This window comes from Galeopterus variegatus, unplaced genomic scaffold (genome assembly GCF_000696425.1).
Source record: "Galeopterus variegatus unplaced genomic scaffold, G_variegatus-3.0.2 Scaffold4060, whole genome shotgun sequence".
Lineage (NCBI taxonomy): Eukaryota > Metazoa > Chordata > Mammalia > Dermoptera > Cynocephalidae > Galeopterus > Galeopterus variegatus.
Genome location: NW_007730171.1, coordinates 192,367 through 200,189, shown reverse-complemented (window position 1 = coordinate 200,189; position 7,823 = coordinate 192,367).

Here is a 7,823-nt window from a genome sequence, read left to right as displayed (position 1 = left end):
TCTACCTTTCTCATTTTGTCTAGATTTCATCACAATGCATGTAACTTTTAGGTTAGACTGTAAGTATAGCAACATGCCACGTAGGCCCCTGCCTTTAAAATCACACAGAAAAGCTAGGGTCCAAGTAGAATGCTTCAAGCAGAACATTAATCCAATGCTTTGTACTGAACACTGCTTATATTCAAGGAGTTGAATTATATACATTAAATCTATTTCTCCTTTTGGACTTTTGTGGTAACAGAACAATATATTGTGTTGCTGTACTAAGCTGACTGTAATTGGAAAGGACTATAATGGGAAAGAATAAAAATTAGAATAGGGTCATGAACTTCCTACACAAAGAAATGGAAAATTCTGTTATATTTCTTATTTAACAATCCTAAATGAATGTCAAAATATTTACATCATGTCCTAATATTTATGCCGTGTGCAGTTGATAAATTTTACTGAAAAGCAGTCCTGCAAATTGTAGCCAAAGTCAATGTTCTTTTGCTCACTGCAGGGACAGGTTGTTTACGTCTGTACAGTACAGCATTCTTGCCATTAGATGGCAGTCAAAACTAGTGCGATGATTAAACTCCCCTACTTGATGGTTAATAGTGATTCGCATATGTACAACTTATGTTACTTAGTGGATATATTTCTGAAAAGTTCTGTGAAAACTGAAAGACATCACAAATAATCTAACATTTCTTTTGGATATGTTTAATAGTGATTCGCATATGTACAACTTATGTTACTTAGTGGATGTATTTCTGAAAAGTTCTGTGAAAACTGAAAGACATCACAAATAATCTAACATTTCTTTTGGAAAGCAAAGTCATTTTACAAGGCAAATAAGTACCCTGAAGAGATCAGTTCTTTTTTTTTTTTTAATACAATTTCTAAAAAGTTGAAGTATAACATATATACAGTAAAGTGCACAAAGTACTGCCAGTTCCAAGTATCGTCACAAAGTGAAAACACCTATAGAAGCATCATCCAGATAAAATGAAAGAATATTACCTGTGTCTCAGAAGATACCTTTGTGTTCCCATTACCCTCTCTCTTTTCCCTAGTTAGATTAGAAGTTAGATTTCCCTGTTTGAGAAATTTTATAAATGTGATTGTGTATTACATATTCTTGATATTGGCTTCTCTCACTCAGTATTTTTGCTGTTGTTTTTGCTTGTAGGTATATTTCATTCTTTTTCCTTGTGGTTAACATTTTATTATATTAATATGCTACTATTTATCTACTCTATTTTTGAAGGAAATTTGAGTCGATTCCACTATTTAGATATTATGAATAATTGCTGCTATGAACATCCTTTTGGTGCACATATGAATATATTGCTTTTGAGTATATACCTAGGAGTCAAATTTTTGGGTCATGTAGTCTGAGGTACTGCCAAACAGTTCTACAAAGTTGTATCAGCTCACAATTCCACCAGCAGTGTGGGAGATTTTCCATTGTTCCACGTCTTCACTAACACTTGGTATTGTCAGTCTTTTAAATCTTAGACATTCTGATAGACAGGTAGTAATATTTCAGTGGAGTTTTAATGCACATTTATCTGATATCTAATAAGGTCAAATACTTTTTCTGTATATTTGTTGACTATTTGAGTATTTTCTTATGTAAGTGCTGATTCATGTATTTTGCCAATTTTCCATCATGTGGTCTATCTTATTGTTTTGTAGGAATTCTTTACACATTCCAGGAATTCTTTGTTGGGTATACGTATTGCTAATATATTCTCCTATTCTGGGCTTTTTATTCTCTCAAAGTCACTTTGTAACAAATTTTAATTTACTCTGTTTTATCAATTTTTTCCTTCTTGGTGAGTTAGTGCTTTTTGTATCTTGTTTTAAAAATCTCTGCCCACACCGGGGTCATGAAGATATTCTCACACGGTATGTTCTAAAAGTTTCACTGTATTAACTATGAAACTGTGTGTTTTTCACAGTTTGATCTAAAACCTACATGGAATTGAATTTTGTGTATCATATGAGGTAGGAGTCAAGATTGTTTTCCATAAGGATATTCAGTTGATCCAGCACTATCTGTTAAAGAGACTACAGCTTTCCTATTCTGCAGTGCCAGCATGGGTATTTATGTTCAGATTTTCAAAAGCTGTATCAGGTTTGTATATAATAGAGCATATTCATATTTAGCAAAAGTTTATCATTTGGTAGAACTTTTCTGAAAAAAAATTCATCAAAAATTCCTTTAAAATCCTTTGCTATTTAGACAGTTTCATGGTTTTTACAAAATCTGAACACGTTTGGTTATAATAGAGGATGTTTCATCATTATCCAAAATATATTGTATTTTCTGGGGAGTTTAAAACTCAGTTTTCTTGGGGGAATTTTAATTAAGGAAAAACAAACGATTTGCTTGAAGTAAAGTGAATAATACAGTATAGACTTAGAGATGATCCTGCAGACACATTAGAATCAATTAGTCACCCTCAAAGATTGTATTAATCTGCTTTGTGACTAATCTGATTTAAACCTTTGAAGATGTTGCCAGCTAGCTGGGGAAATATCAGCACATTAACCTGTTAGAAAACAAACAATAATATAAAAGCAAGTGTTTGCACTGTTATCTCTTCATAGTGGGCTTGGTAAAGGGTAGAAATAAACCAACCATAAATTCTGTCCTCAGATATTTAAAAACAAGATTTGTAGTTTTAAAGTTCTGATTGTGTGGTTTAGATTTTTTTTTTGTTTTGGGCAGCTGGCCGGTATGGAGATCTGAACCCTCGACCTTGGTGTTATTAACACAGTACAATTGTGGGTTTAAACAAGAGGTGTTATATTCTAAAATTATTTCTGTACTTTATGACTTTTATGGTTGACTGTAGATTAACTTGTTTACTATTTCTTGAAGTGTTTTTTCTTTTTTTGGTTGCTGGCTGGTATGGGGATCTGAACCCTTGACCTTGGTATTATAACACAGCACTCTAACCAACTGAGCTAACTGGCCAGCCCCTGGAAGTTTTGATTATATATTTCCACAGGTGGTCTTATCTGGCTTTCTATTTAAGCGTGGTCAAATTATTGTTTATAGTAGAATACATTAAAATGCATTATTTTGATTAATTGTATTCTATTATGTATCTCTAAGTATAATTCTTTAGGAAAGCAGCAATAGAAAAAGATAACTGTTGTAATTTATTGGTGTAATTTCAAATAACTTTGAAGTTTGAGGGCATTTATTTATTTTAAAATTTATAAAAATTTCTGTACATTTTACAAATCTGAAATAATTAGCTCTTGCCATTTCTTTTCCTGTCTTGCAAAAAAGAGTGCAACAATTAAGAACATTATTTCATAAATAATTTTCAATTTTAATCATGCTTTAATTCTGGTTTATTGGTAATTTGAAAGCCAATAAGTTCAGAATGCAGTTATAGGTATTTGAGGTAAAAGCATCTGAAAATCAATCCCAGAAATAAGACTTACTTACATCTATAGTCAACCTCAAAGATATGTAGAAAGTGAATTTTGACTTATTATTTGAGAACCTTTGATATTCATTCACTAAATATTAATGGAGTACCTACTCTGTGCCAGGAGTAATCCTGTCCTCAAAGGAGAAAGACAAGCAAAAGGACTACTTGAATTGTTATGTGCTTTTATAGAGGTGGGTACCAAGTGCAATGAGAATGTACAAAAGAGCACTAAGCACAAAGTCAGGAGGTGAAGGAAGGGAGAGAGGGAGATGCACAGCTAGAATGGTCACATGTGAGATGAGTCCTTGAGAACTATGAGTTAACCAGATGAAAGGAACACATGCATAGAAATGTGAGTAAGTACCCAGACAATCATGGGACTGTGTATAGTCGGGTGTGTCTGCAGTGTAGGAACAATGGCAGGGAGTAGTAGGAAATGGGCAGAGGAAGGTAGAGGCCATACCATGAAAACTTCTTGAACGTTGACATTCTAGAGAAAAATACAAAAGTCACAATTCTGTAATGTTTCTTTATATTGAAAACACTATCTTAAGGATTTTAGGGTGACCATCCCGGCTCCTTTTAACACACAAAATATTTAGAATCATCAGGGGAGATTTCGAACCACCATCTGCCAAAGAATAAGTGAAATACCTATAATGACCTCAGAAATTACTGAACTTGGAGGCTGAAGAAGGGTTTCTAAGAATCCCCAGGACTACTTTCTTTTTTTTTTTTTTTCCCTTTTTGTCTTTTTTTCATGTCCGGCAACGGATCGCAACCCTCAGTGTCGCGCCCGTACCAGACCAGACCGGCAACGGGATCGCAACCCTCAGTGCTGCGCCCACACCTCGCTCAGCCAGTGAGCGGGAACCAGTCTGTATGTGGGATCCGAACCCTTGGCGGGAGCCCCGCTGCGCTCCCAAGCGGCGCACTGTAGCAGTGCACCACCGGGCCGGCCCCCCCAGGACTACTTTCAACAGAACACCAGACACCATTTTTTAGGACATGGGGTCATAGTAGTATGGAGGGTTGATTTCTGTGAATGAAATCAAATTTATGCATTGCATAAATTGTGGTGCAGTCATGTAATTTGTGTCATTCCTTTTTCCACTGGACACAATGGACCAGAAATAGAACACTAGAAAAGTTAATAAAATTTTATTTTTTTCTCAGATTGTATGTTTGCCTATGAAGAAATTCTTCCTTGTCAATTTTGCTAAAATGGAGAGAAGCATGGATAAAGAAGAGACACCACTTCATTAGGTTGACTCTAGGGGAGTGATCCAGGTAGTGTACTAGAGTACTCAGGGGGGCATGTTTTCTCTTTGCAGATTCAATCCTGAAGTATTGTTGTCATTCCTTAAACTTGAATAACATTTTCTGGGTAATGGGTAGAATGAGGTAAATTAATAAGGGGAGTATATCCTTGAAGCAGGCTGGGCAAATTCCTATGATGCTAGAACACTGCAAGTTTCCAGGAGAGGCAGGTGTTTGTGACTCTTGGCCCCACCCACTGCAAGTTCAGAAAAGACAGGTTACTTAATAAGGGGATAAACATATGCTCAATTACACTTTGGTGTAATCTGGTGGACAAAAACATTAACTAGGAGTCCACTCTCCTGAGCCTTTAACTTAAACACTGAAGAGTTTCCTGTCTTACCACCCCTGAGTGTGGCATGGTTTGACTCACTCTTTATGAATTCTAAACAGGTCATCTCCAGCCTAGCTTGAAGTGAGTCACTTGTTTTCTGTGTCTTTCCTGTGAGATATGGGGGATGGTGTGTGTGTGTGAGTGTGGGATGTGTATACGTGTGTTTGTTGCTTTTTGACAAATGCCACAGAGCAATGTGTGTGATTTTGATGAATAATCAAAATACACTGTGGAGTTAAACACACACACACTCACACACACACACACACACACACACACTAACACAAACAAACATTATGGCCCAACCGTTGAAAATTTAGAAATTCTGACTTAATGGGCCTAGAGCTAAGGCCTGGGAACTGGTTTTTTTTGTTCGTTTTTTGGGTTTTTTTGTAATTTTAAACTCTTTTAAAGTAGATAAAACATGGCCATTGTAATGAAATTAAGTAGTATAAAAGAGTAACAGTGAAAAGTAAGACTTCTTCTCACCCCAGTCTCCTAGTTCCTTTGTCCATAGGCAATTACTATTTCCAGTTCCTTGTGTGTCATTCCAGAGATTTTCTGTGCATATGAACAGATAGTAAAATGTTTCTCCTTCTTTTAAACAGAAGGGATAGCATCCTCTACTTACTGTTCTGAACCTTGTCAGGCACACTTTTTTAAAAAGCTCTCCAAGAGGTTTTTTTTTTTTTTTTCCTTTTTGTCTTGACCGGTAATGGGATCGCAACCCTTGGTGTCGCGCCCGCACCGTGCTCAACCAGTGAGTGGACCAGTCTCTATATGGGATCTGAACCCTCGGTGGGAGGGCCGCCGCGCTCCCAAGCGCCGAACTCTACCAAGTGCGCCACCGGGCTGGCCCTCTCCAGGAGGTTTTAAGCAAACTCTTCATTAAGAGCCACTTATAAAAGCTATGCCTCTGTTCCTCACAAAAAGCTACAGACACATCTATTAAAAATCTTTTACATCCTCTTTCAGGTGTTCACCAACTTCCTAATATCCATGGTCTAAATTCATCTGGTTAAGAATCCCTGACCTAGGGTGTTTAATGTAAGAATGTGTAGTGCTATCAGATAAAATACAGGACACCCAGTTAAATTTGAAATTCAGATAGGCAACAAGTAATTTTTTAGTATAAGTATATCCCATGCAATATTTGCAATATATGAAATTCAAATTTAAGTGAAAATCCTATATTTTTATTTGCTATGTATTTTTATTTGAAACCCTATGGAAAATTCTGATTCATTGGAAGTTATTTCAACTAATACTCTAGAATGCCCTGTATTAGAGATGACCTAGGTTGTCATAATAGGATCAGGCCCTTCAGGTTAAAGCCAAATACTCTCGTGGTATAAAACTGTATTGTTACAGTTAAGTGGCCACTGAAATAAAAAGTAACTCGAATTTACAATACAGTAAGTTATCTTATTTTCAAAGAGCTTAAAATACTAAAATCTGAGCTATTTTGGTTTTTAAAATAAACATTAAAATCTTACCTTTGAAATTTAGACAAGGATGAAGAGAACCAGCCCATAGGTATTTATTATTGATTATTTAAATCATCTTTATTATCAACAAAGAAATCATTAAGCATTTACTTAAATGGTGTAAAGTTCTGACATGGAGGATACAAAATTGTAATTTCTGATTTTTTAAGTAAATCAATAACATGTTATAATAAATATCAAGTGACAAAGTTACAAATGTTAGAATTCTGATATGAAAATATGTAGACATGGAAGCAAGGATTATCATAACGGGTGTGATTCTGTTACACAGGAGATGGAAAAAAAGTTGTAATTCTGATAGATCCTAAATATCCCAAACACATCTGAATGGACTCAATAAAATTAAAATTTATGGGGCCAGCCCATGGCTCACTTGGAAAAGTGTGGTGCTGATAACACCAAGGCCCACGGGTTTGGATCCCTATATAGGGATGGCCGGTTAGCTCACTTGGGAGAGCGTGGTGCTGACAACACCAAGTTAAGGATTAAGATCCCCTTACCAGTCATCTTTTGAAAAAAAAAATTAAAATTTATTATTCTATTTTGGATTTGTTCTCACATAGTAGCTAAGATACATTTTTATTTCCTTCACTGTTAATCTGCATAGAATTTCGATAGTGGTGTGCTGATGTTTAACAATCGACTCTCCAATGGATAAAACAGCCCTGATTTGTAGTGTTTGCCAGTTTCCATGGTGTAAATACTCTCACTGTGTCTGATATCAAGCTAACATTTTCAACAACCTGTTTGCAAAATTCCTGAGAATTTAACAATTGGCTTTTGTGAGCCTGTACAAGCTGATTTTATTTGCATAAGTTCACATGATGCACCTGACTGGATTTCAGAAAAAGAAAATAGTGATCTGTGTTCTCTTTGTTAATCAATATGCATATCTTGAAATTTGTCAATGTAGACAAAAACAAAACAAAACAAAAACCAACAACCAAACAAACAAAAACCCCAACAAAAGAAAAAAACATAGGAATAATTTAAAAATTTAATTAGAGAATTTAAAATGGGGTTGGGAAAGTGCAATAAACACTTCCAGAAATCTATAACTTTTGTTCTACCAGGTGTCCTGCTCTGAAGAGAATGTAATCTAAATAAATATGTGAATTTTTAAAAGTTGTATAGTTCTATCATAAGGCAGTGAACCAATCATCATAGAAAAGTGGAAATTAGTTACCTCTTCAAATAGATTTATTCCTTTTAATTTATATA